Source organism: Amphiprion ocellaris, chromosome 7 (assembly GCF_022539595.1).
Source record: "Amphiprion ocellaris isolate individual 3 ecotype Okinawa chromosome 7, ASM2253959v1, whole genome shotgun sequence".
Lineage (NCBI taxonomy): Eukaryota > Metazoa > Chordata > Actinopteri > Pomacentridae > Amphiprion > Amphiprion ocellaris.
In genome coordinates, this window is record NC_072772.1 from 30,077,224 (window position 1) to 30,096,599 (window position 19,376).

At 38.8% G+C, this 19,376-nt stretch overlaps 1 protein-coding gene across 15 annotated transcripts in view; it reads left to right on the forward strand.

Moving 5' to 3' along the window:
- Positions 1-19,376, forward strand: part of tenm4 (teneurin transmembrane protein 4) — a 155,652-nt gene that overhangs the window by 13,010 nt on the left and 123,266 nt on the right. Inside the window, exon 2 of one of the 15 annotated variants that reach the window (XM_055012080.1) lies at positions 13,234-13,373. The exons of the other annotated variants lie outside the window; for them this stretch is intronic. The gene's annotated coding sequence lies outside the window, so the exon portion shown is untranslated. The remainder of the gene's footprint in view (positions 1-13,233; positions 13,374-19,376) is intronic. 15 annotated transcript variants of the gene reach the window in all.

Here is a 19,376-nt window from a genome sequence, read left to right on the forward strand (position 1 = left end):
TACAAAATCTGGTTAATGCAAACTGGTAATTTTTTTTTTTTTTTTGCAAATTTTTAAATTAGACATGTTTTCAGTCGAAGAAAACATCACAGATAAGAACTTCAAGGACTGTTTAGAAGTTAAAAAAATATAGTGATTCTTTCCAGGAGCTTGTGTTATTCAAAATGCTGGCATTTACTGTAAATGTATATTACTTCTTGGGATCATTGATTACTATTAATCAATATCAGCAAATTAAAAATACATATTTTTCAGCCTCTTATACACATGCAAGATAGTTGTTCTAGCTAAGTTAATGTTTTGAGCAACTTGGTGTCTATGTTGTGTTGGTAGAAGAGTGGGAGTCTTTGTCTAAATTTAATTTGTTGCAAATAACAAGTATTTGATATAATCTGATTACTCTCAGATTGTCTTGTGGGCATTTAGATAATTAACAGAACAGTGTTTACACAATCACTTACAACCTGTATGAGCTGTTCTGTGTAAAAACCCTGATAGTGAACATAATTTCATGCTGTAATTGCCTTTTTTGTTTCAAACACATGCTTTAATAATCTGACATGTACCTTTGTGTATGACCTATTTTTACTAAAATGTCTTTAATATGGACAATTTTTCGTTGCTATTAGAGCACTTGAATCTCACTGCTTAACTGGAAAACTAATGGAACCAAAAACGTAGACGAGAATAGAAGGTTTTGGCTGCTGCTGACATCGCTCTGCCAAGACGCACTTGTTGTATGCAACAAAGACTAAGCAGCAACACAGTGCTTTGGCATGCTCATAGATGCAGAGCATTTGCTTTGTTTGTGTTTCTTTCAAGATCTACAGTACATGCAGATATTGTTTCCTTGAGAGCTGAGAACAGCTAATTCACAAGCGTCCACGGATGCTGCATTGATCGTCAGGAAAATGCAAATTACAATTATGTATAGAAACACTGTGTTAAAACTGCCACAAGTGTGCGAAAGATTTCGTGATGCTGGTGTTTCAACCAGTTTCTTGAAGTGTCAGTGAGCATTGATTGGTGCCACAATCAGAATGTACAACAACATTGCACTTTGCCACTGTGTACTAAATGCAGTTTTTCAACCCTAAAGTTCTTGGGTTGTTCCATGTTTTCCAGCCCAGCTTATGTCACATATTGCTCTGATTTTGGATATCTTTGTTGTTCCTGACTTTCCTGTACTGTGCATGCTATCCCTGTCCTGATATGAGCAGCTGTAGGTTTACTCTAAAAAGTTTCAGTCATCATCAGAGAGCCAATTTAAACCTATCAGGGGAGCAGAAAGTCACAGATGCATGAAAACTACGTAGCATATAATATATCCTATCAGGTTTTTTTTGACTGTTGAAAATGGGGGTATTAAAGACAGTTTATTTCTGGTGCAAACCGACCCAGGTTGTTGTTCAGTGCAAAATGTGTCAAAGTTTGCCATATGTTAGAGTAGTAGAGGACTATTTTCTCCCAGCAGTGCGTTATGTAGCATATGGTGGCTGTGCATTTTTAGTGTGTTCATTTATTGAATGAATATACAGTGTGACAAATACAAAAACCCTCAATATTTGTTGGTTCAGAGCAGGCAGAATTCTGTGGGTTTATGCTCGACGCAGAAAGATGGATTTGTTATGTAAGTGTATTATTGTTTGTTCCTTCTGTGTAGTAGGTCAACAGTAACACTGATATTAGCTTTGTTCTTAGATGTGCAGACATCACCTGTATGGATGCACTTGTACCAGATTTTGCTGTAACAAAAACTCCCCCCAAAAAAACTTTGTGAATCATGGTTTGGTATATTTTCAGTACAGCAGAGACAACACAAAATCACAACAAAAAGTCAATATTCAAGCACCTAGTTATCCATAATTTCATGCATAATTTCGCAGTGACTGTTAAAGCACTCAAATGTTTCATATTGTCAATTGGAAAAGACTCTTAGCTATTTACTCTCAAGAACTGAATAAGTAAAATTATAAAAAAAAGGAAAAGAAAAAAGTCCATTAAGAGAAGTGCAACATATTCATAATTAAGTTACATTAACTGCTACATTCAGCAGTGCAATTTCAGCTTTAAAAATTGCACAAAATTGTGCTGCCTTTCTGTCTTTTTGTCTTCCTTGAGGGCACAGCAATCTTGAAAAACCTTTCATAGAATTGTCACTGGACTAAAGCGATGAACGGTGTGAGCAGAGATGTCGCAGAAGAGCTGATTGAAACTCAGTGTAATGTCAGATAAAATAATGTATATATTTAATAAAATCAGCACAGGGGCTGTCTACCTGTCAAGGCTAACCCCACTAGCATTTTATAGCTGATAATCAACAACTGGTGCGTTGCCTAAACGTCACAGGTGGAGCTCGCCCTCTAGGATTTTCCAGCCGCAAAAATATGTCAGCGTAAATGGACTTCTGATGGTAATTATTTGACTCACAGGAGGTTGCAAACTGAGAAAGTTTCATACCGAACCGAATGTCGTTTACTGACTGCTTTGAGAGGAATGCATGTACCATTACACCCCTAGTTATCATCATGAGCTATTCCTGAACTGATTTCAAGTGGATCATTAGGTTAGTTCATTTGGCTCCAGCATATATTCCAAGCATTTGTCCTCTAACTCACAGTACAGAAAGCCTCAAGGTTATGCAGGAGAATGCTTTCAGACAGAGCCAGTCTCTATCAACAAAAGCAGTTAGTTTCTCAGCCCTAATATGCCCATTTAACACCAAACAATGTAGTATGTTAAGCAACCTTAACATAGCTAACCTAACCTGCAAGATATTGTAATATAATTTATCTATATAATCATTTCCATTTCCTTGCACGCCACATTAATATTACTCCATCAAATGAAATTGTCATTAATGGTGTGTAAAGGCCTGGTTAGTTATCCCCCCCAACCGTTACCGTTATGAATTGCATGGAGGCATGATTTAGTCGTCCTTATCCAAAGATTAAACAGTTGCATTCACTGACATGACTTCAGTATGGCAAGCATTATGCAAAAGCCTCGTTCCTTCAGCTTATGGTATCCAGAGCATTCGTATTAATGGCATTTCACACCAGTGAGGAGATAATTCCTGTGTGGTAAGGTGTAAAATTGAGCAGCTTTGATGTTAAGCAGTTTATTTAAGATTCAAGATGAGGGTGTTAATTAGTTGACAAAAATCTTTTTGGTACTTGGAGTTTTTTTCCCCTTCCTTCTTAATCCCTCTGGCCTGAGATTGGGTTGCTACGTTTTTCAGTTCAAAGAAAGCGGATAAGAAAGATAACATGCAACACATGTAAGGCAGTTTACCTGTAAATGTTTTTATTAAAATCAGTTCAGGCTTCCTTATTTACACCAGAATTTGAGTCGTTAATGTGGCCTGGATATGATAGAAAAAATACTTTTCAGGAAGGGATTCATTGTCCAAAATGTAACATGCTGAAATAGTCTTGTACACTTTATATAAGCAATCATCAAGATAGTCCAATAAATGTGAAATTCAACCAGAGCAGCTTTTTCTAGTCCTCTTGGGGATTGTTTAAAAAAAAAAAAAAAAACCCTGAGTGAATCATGACAGCTAAATGCACAGCAAGTTGAGCTGTGATATTTAAGAGCTCGGGATATTTACCTTGACAAGTTGTCTAGGGAAGCAATTCCAAATGTGCTGTACAGGAGTACATACACTACACAGCATATACAATTCCTAATGCTTCATCTAAGAATGCCATACTTTCATTCATACTGAAAAGAAAGGCCCATACATCAATTAAAGCGACACATGTTTTAACTTAGTATTCCATTATCACACATCCTCTTTTTACCCAGTCAAGATGAAGATGTTTTATTTCCTGGCATTTACGGAGAACGCTTTTGAAAAAACCCAGCCTGTATGCAGGATATGCAAACTCTATTTACAGTAAATTTGTGAAACCAAGCAGCTAACAAGACAAAACACGGTCACACTGAATACGGAGCACTAATGCACCCTCTCTCCCTGTGCAAAATTCTTGTGGATCCTCTAATGGCAGATTTTCATCAGGCTGTCAGAGCGACCATGATGACGGTGCAGACACAGCACTGCCATTGTTTCCACAAAACAGGCAGGAGACTGCTTACTTTGGCTGTATTGTGGAGATTAGATTTGTCCAAACCACCATAAATCTCAGTGCTTCTTCCTGTAACCGCTACAATCGTAGTTACTTTATCTATTTCGTTCATTTCTTGCAATATTTATTGATATACCAATTAAACTGTGCTAAAATATCCAGTTGTGGATGCTTGTGACAATGAGTTGGCAGTCAGTGTTTAACTCCAAAAGTACATTTTTAATTTTTTTTTTTTCCAAAAGCTTCACAATAAAAGCTTTGTAGTGGTTCTCCAGTTGAGGGCTTTTATTTTGAAGCCCCCGCTCTTACAGAACACTTCGTGGAAGCTCAAACAGCAGGGTAAAAAATAGTGTGCTGTTTTCTGTTTATTTGAAAATACAGGATTAAAGCAAATTCCAAAGAATAGCAACCATTTCTCTAGAAACCGACCAAGTGCTGAATTCTAAATATACTGAGATTTGACCACATATGTCGTGTCTAAGCATGTTGCCAGTCCGGTCCCCATGACGTCTGGTTACCCATCAGGGTTTGGCACTTTTCCCAAGCCAGGGCCATTATGTGGCACATCAGAGTGGCCATCCCCTACTGTGAGGATGCAGCGCAAATAGAAGTTAGTGCAGCACTGAAGCAATGTTGTGCCAAAACAGCATGACAGTTTGACCAAAGTGACATTAAACTGCACTGGATTCATTCTGCTTTTCTGCATTCTTTTCTGTTGAAAACCTCCATTTAACCATTGCTCATTAGATTTTTTTGCCATTCTATTTCATTGCAGCCAACTTGAAAAAGATTTGAATGCAGCATGACATTTTTTTATCTGTATAATTAAGAAAAGCAATAAAAGAATATCAGAATTTGTCCACAATTTCTGCTTTTTTATGTTGATTAGTTTTTGGATGTTTGGCTACAAACACTGTTGCTTCCACTGCGTGAAGTTACCCAAATACAGTTTTGTTTGTTGTTATCTAAAAGCAAAATCAATTTCATGTCCTGTATGCCAGTCAAAGGATTAGTTCTGTTGGAAAAGCAGAGATGAATATTTCGGAAAAACAACCAGCTGTTCACAGCAACAGTTTTGGTGCAGTCTTGGCACATCTCAGTGCTTTCGTATGTGTGTTGGTTCGAATCTGTGTCTTTGTGCGAGCAAGTAAAAGTAAGCGACGAAGGGAAACTGAGAAAGGGCAGCTTATAAACTGTTTGTGTCTAATTTGTACCTCAGCATCTTGACTAAGACATGACAGAGCTTGAGCAGGAGGCAATTCAAACAGCCCTAAGGGTTTTAGTCAGTATTTTTTTTTTTGGTGAAATTGAATAAAACCGCAGTAACTGGCAATCAATATTTTGCCCCTCTACCTGCTCCTGTGAATACATCTAAATGGAGTTGGAGAAAGCTCAGAGGACAGATGATTTCTTTGGGACTTCAGTACTGTCTTATCAACAGCTTTAATATATGTGTTAGTGGAAAATACTGTGCAAAAATGTGTCTAATGAAAAACCATGGTTGAAAGTGTAAGGTGTAGTGAAGTAGAATATGTGGAGAGGAAATAAATTTGACATGACAGGATTTTACCAGATGTGCAAACATTTCCCTCTGTTGTCAGCGATGGTATTAGTTTATAATGTGCTATTTTTCACAGAATACCCAGGTGTTACAATGCATGAAATGTCGGAGGTGATGGATAGTCCTATCGGCTTGGACCAACTGTTTCTATACTATTTTATTTCTGATTGTATTCAGGGACATTACATGAAAGCTGATTGACTTAAAAGCTTTCCTTGTGAATTTAAATTTAGAAACTGTGCTTTAGCGATACATATCGAAACACTATTCTTTGATTATGAAGCATTGTTATCCTTTTATATACGAGATTAGGGTGTTAAATGGCATTTAAATAATTTAAAAGAAGTTTAAAGAAGGGTCTTTTGAATGCAACATCATTGCTTAAGATCCAGTTCAAATGATTCCCTGAAATTTTTTGAGTGTCAAACATCAATCCAGGCTTGAAAGGTAACTGAAAATGCTGCAGTTTACTTCTTCATAAATCACAGCAGTTGCAGTTAGTTGAATTCCAATAACAAATATTTAACTGTCTGAAGCCCAAAGCCTGCCAGCGGGTTTGACAGGTATGTTTTCTTTTTTTTTTTAAATCACCAAAAATACAACATCTGTCAACAAACTTTAAAACAGGAAGAACTATCAGATTTTCAACTTTCAGACATCATGCCATGAATGATGTTAAGTTCTACAACTGTGATATTAATCAAAGAATCCAAAAAAGAGGAAAAAAAATCAAGAAATTGCTTGGGCTGCAAAGGGGTAAAGAGTACCTACACCTTGACTGATAATCTAAGTAATCCTTGCCCAGCATTTGCTGCCCAGCATTTGCTGCATCTCCTGTCTGCAATATTTATACTGACATCTGATTGCCTAATAGTGTAGTGCAACATTATTGTACCAGCATTAGTATGGCGAGTACTAAGTCTTGTTTAACAGCCATAATAGTTGACATTTCTGCAGTAAAATAGCTAAAAACGACTAGATCAATGTATTTTGTTGAATGGTATACCTGCAATATCTCAAATGTTTGCAACAATAAGCATTTGAGAAAAATATAGTTTTATTCAATGTAATAGAACAATTGATGATATGTCAGCATGCAGAAAGCAGATGAAGAAGTCAGTGAACTGGCTAGTTAGCTACTAGTGTGTGCTTCTTTTCTTGATTTAGTTGTTTGTATTGCGTAGTTGTGTTGGATCATGATTATTTTGACCTCAGATAACAACACTGGGCTGCTCCATGATTCGTTACCTAATGTTATTTACAGTAGCTGTATGGGTAATTTAGCAATCATCATTATATTAGAAAACATTACTATTTCATTAGAATGAAATTACATAATGTGAATTTAGGTGACTACATGTAATGTGAATACAATTTTAATGCATTACCTCATGTGAACATGATTTCTGCCTGTCATGCCAGATAGATTTTAATCTGTAGAAGTAGTGGAGACAACAATTCCCACAATCCCAAGGTACTATGCAACATCTTTAATGTGCTTCTTTTCTTATCCTTTTGATTGAGAGATCTGTGGTGGCAGAAATTACACACTGTGCCTTTTAAGATAAGAAAAATGTCAATTTTGCCTTGCACATTTCATTATTCCTGTAAGTGTTTAACAGTAGTGGACAGAATGTTTTGGATATTTTACATCTAATGTAATGTGATGTCTTTCATGGTTTGATAAGTGATGATTAAAATAGTTCAGATCATTTGCATCATTTGATTAATTGAACAGCCTTTAGGAAGAAACAATAAGGGGAGCATTGTTACTGAGCATAGATGGTCCTGTGCATCGACATGTGACCTTTCACACAATAATGCAATCTATTCTTGGATCAGAGAGCATATTCTTAATTTCACAGCAAGCTTGCGTTTTCAGATAACCTACGTGCAGGCTCAAGTATTTTGCTGTCGTTTTGATATGTAGTACATGTGCACTGTTGAATAAGTAACGGGGTTGCCACAGCACGCATGCATTAACAGTGTAGATCAACAGAGTTGCTCAATGCACTTCAAACCCACTGACTCTCCCAAGTGCCCTTGCAGCCTTTTCCAGTTCGAAGCATCTGCTTTAAAGCTGCAGAAAGTATTTTTATGTAAAAATACATGCAACCTATCAGCCTAAATGATAAAGTGGCACTGTGAAATAGAAGAAGCCCCAGCCCCATCTCTTACTCTGGTAAAAAGAGATAGCAGACCCAGAGTCTGTGAGAGAGTAAAAAGTGAGTGAGGTGCGTGCAGTTTATTGGCGTAACTTCATGAATGTTTATGTAACATTTTTCTTTTTTCTTTTTTTTTTTTTTTTTTTTTACATCTGGCAGCCTTTTAGCTGTACCAACCCACAAAATACGTTAGCGCAGCTTGAATCCGTGTTAGTTCTGGTAATCTGCCTGTCTTGGTATGTGCTTCACAGGGAATGCTGTAGTCAGGCATGTGCTCTGGTGGAACATGGTGGATCCTGTATCTCTGTTGACTCCCATGTTGCATCATTTTTATGTAGAATCTATTGTCAAAGTCACTCCACATTCATCCGGTTGCAGCTTTTTCCAGGAGAGCAACATGCTTCAGAAGCCGTCTGCTCCCACAGCATGTCCAGTGGAAGCTGATTTCAGAACTACATTGTCAAAATGTCACATTACAGGTCGAAGTGCAAACATAAAGCCAGGAGTCTGTGTAGCTCATGTGGAATGTCTGCTTGTTCAGGATCACCTTAAAGGGTTAGGAAGGCAAACAAACAGTTTCCACAATTTTGTCCCCTTAATTTCTTAGTACGTGGTGAAAAAGAACAGTTTTAATCAGGAGTAAAAGAGCTCTGGCACATTTCTGTCTCTCCTTCTTGCCCACTGTGCCACCCACACGCTGCCTTGTGTCTCTATTGCTTGGCTTCTCTTTGTTCAATGCAGTGTTGTGTAAAATGACAACTTGGTGGAAATGCTTTCTTGGTTTTTGGGCTCATCTTAAAGCAGGGCGGATTTTGCATTCCTCCTTTGAAGTTTCTTCTTTCTTATTTTTGCTCGGCTTCGATTGTACAGCAATATGAGCAAGCAGGGAAGTGTGTAGTCATTGTGCACGGACCAGCCGCTAGCATGGAAAATTTGCTTTCTCACAAATAAGTGCTCTCTAGTTATAATGAGACTAGTGATGGTAATTAATAGTGATGCACTATCAAACTGGCATCACTGTAACTAGACATTATACACATTTAATGAAATATTCTAACCCTATTTCTTCACCTGTCAGTAAGTTTCTCACTTTAAATGTAAAACAAGTGTCAAATATTATGCTTTTATACTTGTCAAGCAGCGATGTATGTTTGTTGTCTACACATACAGCAGGTTTATTTTAATTTCCTACTAAGTCCTGGATGCGGCATGTATAAGTATTCTCAGTGCGCATACAGTATTCTAATTTAATGTATCGTTTCTCTGCAAATCAGTTTTTTAATTGTTGGTGCTGAGTTGTTAATTGTTCACATTTCCCCACTGAAATAACCCAGGGTCAGTAAATTACAGAAGTCTTAAAATGGCACACACTCTGAGAAACAATAAAGACCAGATGGTGCTAAAACATGTACGCTTATCATAAAGGCGTGTTGTGTTCACAAGGCTCAGTAGATGCTATTCTGAAGACTGTGCTGCAGAATGATGCGATAATAAAAGGTGGAGAGTGAAAAAGAGACAGGAGAAGGTATGAAAAGCCTCGGCTGGGTGTTCTGTGCAGACTGTGGTAGCGCTGCTATGACTCAAAGCCATTAGTTACCTGTATTTTCTCTCCGAGCCTTCAGTATTCCGGGCCAAACACCTTTTGCGACTGTATGTGCAGCTCGGTACGTGCCTGAATGTTTTTGTATGTGGTTGAACGCAGGCAAAAACATCAAAGGAGCTTAGGAGATTTAGACCATGATTGAGAAGGCAGCTCTTGTGCTGAGTTGGAGGAAAATCACCGCTCTTCTATAGTACGCAGCTTGACCCATAGCAGGTGCTATTTATTGTTATCAGCTGACAAGCTCATAACTCCTGTAGTGATTTATTTTTATTGGTTGACATCAGTTCAAGGACTTGATCTCGCTCTGTGGGTTGGAAACAGTGCATGCCTATGAAAGTTTTTTTTTTTTTTGAATTAACTGACTGTAGAACAAAGTGAGTATCAAAGCCGTGCTGGAAAGACAAAAAAATGTCTACAACTGGCTTTTTTCATCCGTCTCATCAGTTTGAGGCATAACATATCGGGGTTGATCTCGTCCCAATTCGTTCATATATTAATAGCTGTCTAAAGAGTCGAATCATTTTAAAGATTTAAGCCACAAGTGCATTATTTTCAGCTAGTCAGGTGACAGCTAACCTGATACTAATTACATACCAGAAGGAAAAAGTTAAGTTTTAGATCGTGACCTAGCCTGTTTCTGTCAGCAACACCTGGTGTGATCCTCATAGGAGCTCCTGCTTTCATAAAAAGTACCTTTAATAGGCAGAAACCTAAATCTCCTGCCTGCAAAATCAAATAAATCTTTTTCATCTATTTCGCAAGAGTAAAATACTTTACATTGTAAATCAACATAAGTGCTTCAAACATGCTTGAATAGTTCTCTTTCCAAAAACACATTGAAGTGGCCTTTCATTTTACTACTGCTGCCCTTGAAATTCCTCAGTAAATGGAATGTGGATTATCTGAGTCTGGTTTGGCAGTTTGTGGTTCTAAATGTGCTCATATTAAGGGAAGAAAAGAGGCAGCAAAATATTTTGTAAGTCAAAGATGTTGAATATTAAAATATGTGCTGATAATTATGAACTCTATGCCTAACTATGTGTGGGATTGTGCTTTACACCCACAACCAAATGCATGTATTGTTGCTATCTAGTGCATGTTGTGTAAGTGCACAGTGGGGTGCAACACATTATTCTTCATAAAGAACACTTACATTTTCCTCAAGCGAAATAAGATTCTTACACAAAAGCAGCTACAGTATATAGAAGATATATGAATATTTTATATGCTGCGTAGTTATGTGTTAAGATTTACAGTACAAGCATATAGCATAGTTACAGTTGTGTAGGCAGCATTAATAATTGATATTCATTTTGCCAAAAAACATAATGAAATCAGCCTTTCGCACTTTATTTGGAACATGATGTCTCAATGTTAAGCTGCTGGAAGTGGCTGTCTTTCTGGTTGTGGTGTGTTTGGTTTGTGTCCTGTATTTAAATACGGCTCCATTCAAGCATCTATTGATCTGCAAACCCTGGTTCAGCCTTTGTGTTTAAGTGATTTGCCCGAGTTCATCTTGTGATTTTTCATGCTGAATAAAGAACAGGAATTAACTGGACTCAAAACTAAATCCTTGAACTTGATACATTTGGTTTTCTTCTATTGGAAAATGACATGTTGTGGTGGTCACCGCCATCTAGAAAAGTTTATACTTCGTTGCATGCAGGACCAAAACCACACTGAGACTCATTAATTTGCCTTATAACTCTCTATTATGTATGGATTGTGGGCAATGGTTTTTTGTTACATTTCATGCTGTTTTTATACACTGTTTTGGACCTCAAGTCTAAAAATTCAATAACCTTGAAACTACTGGCCTTGTGTGAAAATGGCTGTTAAGAAAATGCATCCATGTACAATGTAAGTTTATCTAACAATGTTTTGCCACGTTGCTTCTTCTGTCCTTCCAGCCGTAGCTGCTGTTTAATCTAAGTAATAAAATAATCTATTGTATTTACTTATTTTTTTGTGTGTGTTTCTACAAATTAGAACCACATGGAGCTGGAGTCCGTCTGCATGCTCTCATATGAAGGCAGGGGCTGAGGTTTACATTCTACATGTAAATTAGGATCACATTCAAATGGTTGGCTAATTTTTAAAGAAAATAGCAGAGGTGGAAGAAAAAACAAGCATATACTTGGACAAGACCCAGAGCTAATGTTGCTGGAAATCTCAGCAGTGGCCTTGGCTCTCAGATGTACTTTTATCTTAACACAGCACAGAAAACACAGCGCATGAATGGAAAGGCTTTAAAGACATTTTCAAAGAATCACCATCGATCTCTGTGTTTCTTTGTAATTTTCCAAGGAACTGGCAATGAGAAGTATTGACATGTAGCGTGTCTCAGACATTCAAATGACAGAAAGTGTTTTTTTTTTTTTCAGTCAGTTTTGCGTCAGGCAGCAGTGGGAAGAAAGATGAGCGTAAACTCTGGGATTCTCTCCTGCTGTCAGAGTGGTGAAACACCATCCAATGAGGATTTAAAGGAAACCCCTGCTTGTTTCCAAACTTGTTAAACACAGAGATGGTGTTAACATGCTTTGTTCCAGCACTACTGCACAACCCCCACCTCCACACACACACACACCCCTCCTCCACTACTATACCCAAAACACACACCCCCCCTTTCAAAGTTGAGTAAACCTGCAGAGAAGCAGCGGAGGGAGCTTGGCCCTGATTTCAGTGCAGCGGAGGAGCCAGGGGGCCCAGGGGACACTCAGGTTACCAGCATCGAATCCTGCAGTATTAGCAGGGCACAGTGAAATAACAGCCTGCCATCTGGAACCTATGCTAAAGCCATCCCAGCCTTGCAGCGTTCAATCACACTGACCTCAATTAAGTGTTATTTGTTCGGTATTTTTATTCACTTCTTCCTTTGCCTCCAGATCTTTCTGTCCCGCGTTGTAATGAACGCTCCCCTAACGCGTTGTGTCAGATCTGGAGCGATAGTTGGAGTTTAGGTTTTCTTTACCGGGTCCTCTGCTCTGGATGAGCGTTCCCATTAAACTTTGAGCAGGTCCACCTCATAAGAGGTTTCAGGAGAGAGCACCTTAAGTGCAGGGGGATAAAGCTGGTCTTTGTGCCGGGGAGATGCTGCATGGTATGCAGGGTTAGAGTGGCTGTTTTTTTGGTGAGGCCTCATGCTCATGACTCAACGTGGTCTTTCTTGACCCCACTTTAGCCGGAGACAATGAGTGCACTTGAGCAGGTCTGCCTTCTTTTGAACCTTGCTGCTCCACACTTTCTGCAGTCCTCAGGCAAACGTTTACTATGTTTTCCAATATCAGCTATGACAAAGTTTTCTGAGAACAGTGGTGTTCTTTAAAATGCTGGTAAATAATGCGTTATTGGTCGATGTATAATTAATTACATTTACATTCTTCGAGGGGCACATGATCTTTATGAATCCCCAGATTCCATTAAATTTACTTTTTCTAATTACAGCTGTTTTTACTGGGGATGCGAATTAATAAGATCATATAACAAGCTTAGACTAAATGGAAATGTTTTTCTCACTGATATAATGCAGAATATTTATCAAAATATATTCATAAATGTAAAAAAAAAAGTCATTCCCCATATTCCATTTACATTTAGCTTTTAAATCACAGTTGTTTTTACTGAAGATGAGACTTAAAGGAATCACTGAGCTAAAGTTTGGACAAAACTGAAAATTTTTCTTACTGATTTAATGCAGAATATATTTCAAAAATAAACTCATTAAAGTTATAAACATTTTTTTTAACCATTTACCCATTGGTTAAATTGGACTGTTTATTCTGACCTGTTTTATTTTCTACATTTCTTTGACAGGTGAACTGAATCAAACCAGTCAGAATTGTGAATACCACTTGGAATGGATCCATCTGGGTGCTTTTGATTTGAAACACAGCTCTGGACCTCGGCAAAGTTGGTCACTACTCTGAAATGAATTTAAAGCATTCATGTTCTAGGTACTCAAATCCTGAATTGGTCTCCATGGTCACATTACCCTCGTAGTTATTACACTTTCAAAAAAGTCAATTTTAATGGAAGTTCATTGCCACTTAACTTATTCACAAATTAGATGTGGTCTGACTGGCAGCAATGGTTGGACTCCCTTCAGGCTGGGCCGAGGTTGGCAGCATTTTAAGGGACATGCCCACAGGAATGCTTCCATCCAGCTTATTCTTTTAATAATGTCGATGCGATTGGGAGCATTAGCTCTTAATTGGGGTCTAATATGGTGACTTTTCAGTGTGTGCGGAATTATTTTTGAAAGATGATTTGTGAAAAGTGTATCTCTGCTCCACTGTTGCAAAAACGTCATTTAATGTCATATACCTTGAAAAAAAGCCTTTGAAACTCTATGCGAGCTACAAAGTTAACAGACGATGATGATATTGATCGTGTGTCTATAGATAAAGGACCATGTATCTGCATTCCTCCTGTAAATACGATGTTGTTCTCCTTTGTAGCATTCTGCGTTAATGGCGTCTCTTCTGCTTGGAAAGAGATTTCTTGAATCGTATAAGAATTCACAAAGAATGTGTGAGCATTTGGTTGACTGATGATTGATCTCTTCCACACTGTGCATGCAGTAATGTCATAAATTACTTTTTTTTTAAAACAATGCATCTACTTCTGACTTAATGCACAACTTTTCAGTGCAGTTTTATCATTCAAATTTCATAGTTTTATGCTTTTCAGGTTTCATGCTTTCTCACTCATAAAAATTTCATTGTGACTCCAGAGGTCTTTTTTCTTGATGCAGGCAAAATATGCAGAAAGTGGAAGAAAGGAAAGTTGAAGCTTAGGAGGAAGAAATGCTGCTGCTATCCTAACGGCCATGAGATAAACCAGGGGGGATTATTTGTAATGTCGTCCATACAAGTCTAAGCCCACAAGACAATATTCGTATTTAACCTGATATGGTATTAGTCACACATGCCATGGAGTTTTATTTTATTTTTATTCATTCCTTCACGAAGGGCGAGTTTTAATTTTAACACCGTCTATCTCCTGTGCCACAGTCGAAACATGTCAGCTATGTCCAAAAGAAATGAGAGACTTGGTGAGCCTCTCTTTTATCTGTATTTACCTTTTGTGATGAGTGAGCAGTGGTCAAAAAAATTGCCTGGTGCTGTGTGCCACGCTGTCAGCGCGTCGCACTGCTGGTCGGGTGCCAGAGATGCCAAGCAGATAGAGGCAGCGCAACTGGCATTTTGAATCCTCCACTAAATATCCCCTGCTATCAGTGACAGACATCAACAGGAGAGTGTGCTTTTAATGGCTGCAGAGACACATCTCAGAGGACTTCCCAAACAGGTGACACAGGGAACGCAGCGGGAGGCTTCCGGAGGTGCTCTCTTTTTATAGTGCTCCCTGTTTGCTTAGGTTTTCTGTCTGTAGTGCAGGATATCGTAAGTGCTCCAACATGGGTGGCATGTTAAGAACGGTTAAGCCAGTGGACACAGACCCCCCATAAATCAAACTGTCCTTATATAAAATAACCAGGAATATACAGAGATGTATGAGTCATGCATGAAAACCGAGATTGCATTTTAGAATTTTTACAATAACTTAATGTCAAAATGAAAAGCACATTTTTCCCCCAGCCTATGTTAGCATTTTCCAAACAAGAATTTTAACTCTGAAAGCGGTGTGCCCCCTTTATCCATTTTGTTAATAGATCCATTAAGCAGCATGGCACGAGTGGAGTGCAGCTGCTGTGTGGAGCGCAGGATGACGTGTTAATTCTGGGTAATTTATTACCCAGGGTGTCGCCGGGCAAGGCGCTTCTGACAGATTCTGTCTCTCTGGGATCACCTCAGCCAGGCTTCCATGGGCACTGCCTGCTTAGCAGTGACTCTAGCATGTGGCGCTCACATCCGCTGATGCAAGTATGATGTAAAACCCTGAGTGCAGAAAAACAACGGTGAGGATGCACATGGTGTGGCATTGTATCAGCGTGGCAGCGTGTGGAGGTAGCAAGCTAAAAGCACACCTGTGGAGAGGGAGAGGGTAATCATATTTACCCCCCGGTGTTATAGGCACTTGCTGACTCTCATATGGTTTTTATTTATGGAAGTATCCTTTTCTGTCTAGGGCCGAGCCCTGATTAGATCATGGATGCTGATTGTGGCCTAGAGCTGTAGTGATCAATCCTAATTTACTTGGAGAATTAAATTTATATATAGGAGGATGCCGTGCCCTGCCCTGATAGATGAAAGGGCATTTCCCTCTTCTGCATAAACAATCAAAATGTCATTAACAAGGAGACAGCACGCATCTGTGATCTTTGATGCTGTTTTGTTGTGCTTTTTAATAACATGTAGCACTCGGCTTTCACTGGGGAATAAAAGCTGCATTAAGGACTGATAGTAGATAGGCCAAAAAAAGAAAATGCACAGCCGCCTGTGCATAAGGGTTTGTGCGAGCCTCAGCACTGTCTAATGTTCAGCCATTGGGATCAGAGAGTGCAGACCTCTGGTGCCTCGGAGGCAGAGGAAGGGGATTGTGCAGGTCAACACAGCACTGCCAAGCTACCCGTCAGCCATTTCATGTCATAATCAGTTAGGGGCAAATCAGCATACACCAACTCTCAGCGCCCCAGGAAAATCCTCTTAGGATTTTTGTCTGCGCTGTAAGGATGGCAAAATGGATTTCTTTCTTTGTGCTCTATAAAAGGGCATGTTTTTTTCATATAAAGGAAATGTAATGTTTTGATGTTCTGTTTTTAACTCCGGCACTCTGTGTTTACAGTAGGCCACTGCAGCGACCACGCCTTCTAAAACATTGCATCTTTATAGCCGGAGCTGTCATCCGGTCGATGATGAAGCTACAGAGTGATTAGCCCCACCCAGAGGCTGCTGAGATGGGAGATGTGGGAGGTGTGTGGTTGTCAAAGCAGGGCTTGCGGAGATGACTCAGTTAAGCACTTAGAGTAAGATCATTACCATGCAGGAACCCTTCGTCTAGCTTTGCTGTGTGTGCTGATTTTTTACTGGTGATATTGAGCAGACGCTGGTTTTTATTGTCTCAAACGCCGTCGTGTTTTCTGCTTGTTTTGCATCAGGTTATCGCGCGGTTCTCGTGTTCGTGTCTTCTCGAGCCCCACATGTTTAGCGGATTCATTTTGCAAGGCAGAGCTAAGATCCATATTATTGCTGTTGTGAGGAAACCTAATTACTCTCGTTTATGTGATTGATTGATGGTTTTGCTGTATACAGGGCTTCCCACAGTTCACTAGTTCACTTTGATCGAGGGGAGGGGATTGGCCTATGTTATGGATTCTTGTATTTCTGTATATATAACATTGTGTTTCCTGCATCTTAGTTTCATTAACATAGTTTTGCTTAATCAGGTAGTCAGCCTATTCGATTTTCTTTCTGGGTTACACTCTAATTTTGCCAAAGAACTGTAAGTGATATTTACTAAAGAAAAGGAAGGTTTAAAGGAAATGGCTTGTTGTGTCCAGAGGGAGGGACTCCTGTGATGGTGGTGGTGATCTGCGACTGGAGGACTAGACTCTGTCTGTGATCTTTGCAGTGCACTTTCTTTCTCTGGGCCTGCATGAGTTATCATGAAGAAATCTATGGACCCCCATTGTGAGTGAATTGTAATTGGTATCCAGCAGCACAAGAGCACTATTTCATAGTCTCTTTGCAGGGAGTTCCTCCACTCAGAGCTGCTCCTTACAAGCGTTGTGGTGGCCATTTATTAGCTTTGTCATCCCAACCTGTCACAGGGGAGAAAAAAAAGCAGAGCTGGGGATTTCCACGGGGCACCTGGAGGGTGGGATCACACATTGAAGAAAAGCATGGATTAGCTGGTCTGATTACAAATGGACAGCCCTTATTACTACAATCATATCAATGTGTGCTGGATAAACTTCTGCAGGAATTTTGGACTGCAGGTGACAATATTCAGTTCTTTCTGAAATACACGACTAGATGTGCGTGAAACCTAAACAACAGCAGTTACTAAATGAAGTGTATAGGTTTTTTCTATTTGCTCTTTATTGTGTGTCCTCTGTGTGTACGGGCGGAGCAGTGATTTACACGTCTGTATTTGAAGTTTTATTTCTGTCTGTCTTCGAACAGATGTGCATTAATTATTTTTCTAATAATTTCATTGTGTTATTTTAACACTTACAACACTGTGTTACACTTCAAAATATTATTCATGCACCGTGTTTGGAGCCAGCATTTGCAGGATCATTGGTCGCATTACGGTGTGATCACATCTGTGACTCATTTTTGTAAATATTTGATTTCCAAGAAACTGCTGATGTTTAATTTTACTATTTGAATATAATGTCAACAGTGTGGAAATCACCTGCTTTCATTTCGGTACCTTTAGTACTCTTCAGAGTCTTTTAAATTACCTAGGCAGCCTAATCTCAGGGTTGAATGGAAAACTAATAAAGTGCCGGAGAAAAAAACAACAAACATTAGCCTTCACCTCATTTTGCATCCTTTAAGTGGCAACATCAATTGCATGATTACTTGTGAGGCCAAAATGAAAGGAGGTGTGTGCAGTTATTTTTAAAAAAAGACCAAGGCGAATCACATTTGATGAAGTTGTTGGCATATACAGTACCTAGAAGGACCTTTTGTGATGCGAAGACAAACATTTAGACATGCTGACATAAAGCAAAGTCGATTCCACACAGATTTTGGCTCACTAACCTGCCACCTGGTAATTTTAGCCAAAAAAGCCCAAAACAAACTTTGAGTCAAGTCATCGGCTCGCTCAGCTGAAGCAGCCCCCCAAAAACACTAATTAACTGTTTCGGCTAAAATCTGCTCAGATGGCTAAGTCATATATTTATAAATTTAATCAGCTGTTCCCAGCCACTGTTGCCAAATAGCAAGGGACCTCCACTATGGCTGCCTGGAAGCTTATAATATCACCTGAAAGTTGGCTGCTGAATATATTGTTGGAGGATTTTGTGTTCCAAATGGTGAACTGATGGAGAAAAGTCATGCAAGCTAATCTTGGAGCAGAAGGTAAAATATGGGAACGCCTCTTTCATACACCAAAACTTTTCAAACTTTCATTTAGCAATAACTAGCAATATAGTTTCATTTTCAACAGTTAATACTTAGAAATATTCAGTATGACTCCTGGATTTCTGCAACGAATACTGTAGATAGACCATATATTTGGTACAAATTATTAGGGATTGACCAATTATCAGCCATACCGATTATTGCGGCCAATATTTGGCATCTTTATGGTTATCAGTATCTGTATTTTTATCGACCCATTATTGATCAATTAAATGTACTACTTCAGATCTGATGCAGCCTCCTCTCTTTGTCATCACTCTATGATCTCAGAAATGTCTCTCAGTCAGAGACAATAAAAACTGAACAGGACACACAAATTGTTGCCACAAACCAAGAAATTAGCTCCTCTCACCGTGGCTAATGCTATGCTAATGGATAGCGGCTAAGTTAGAAGATTACCCTGAAACAGAATCTGGAAAAGAGTAATTAATAATGCTCTAAGATATGAATCTTAGTGGACAATAGAAGTGATAGAACAGAGAAAGATTGTGAAAACAGACAAGAACAGCATAAGATAAACTGATCAATCTCAGTCAGTCTCACATGATCAGAGTAGAGTGTCCTAATTTTATCGCTCTTATTTCAATGTTACATTTTCAGTTATGGTCACCCTTATGTAATGAAAAAGCCTAGTTATGAACGACAGATTTTCTGCTGTCACATGCTGTTAAAACATCACTTTTATTGTTTATTGGCTCAAAATATCGGTTATCATCCTTTCTTTACTACCAATAATTGGCATTGGTATACAATATCGGTCGATCCCTAGAAAGTGCTCCTAGTGAAACATGTTTACATCAAGGTCAATTATTGCAGTTTTGGGGACATAAACAAATGTTGGTTTTCATGTTTTATGTATAATATTTCAATACTGTGAGCTACAAATACTCCATTCTCCTC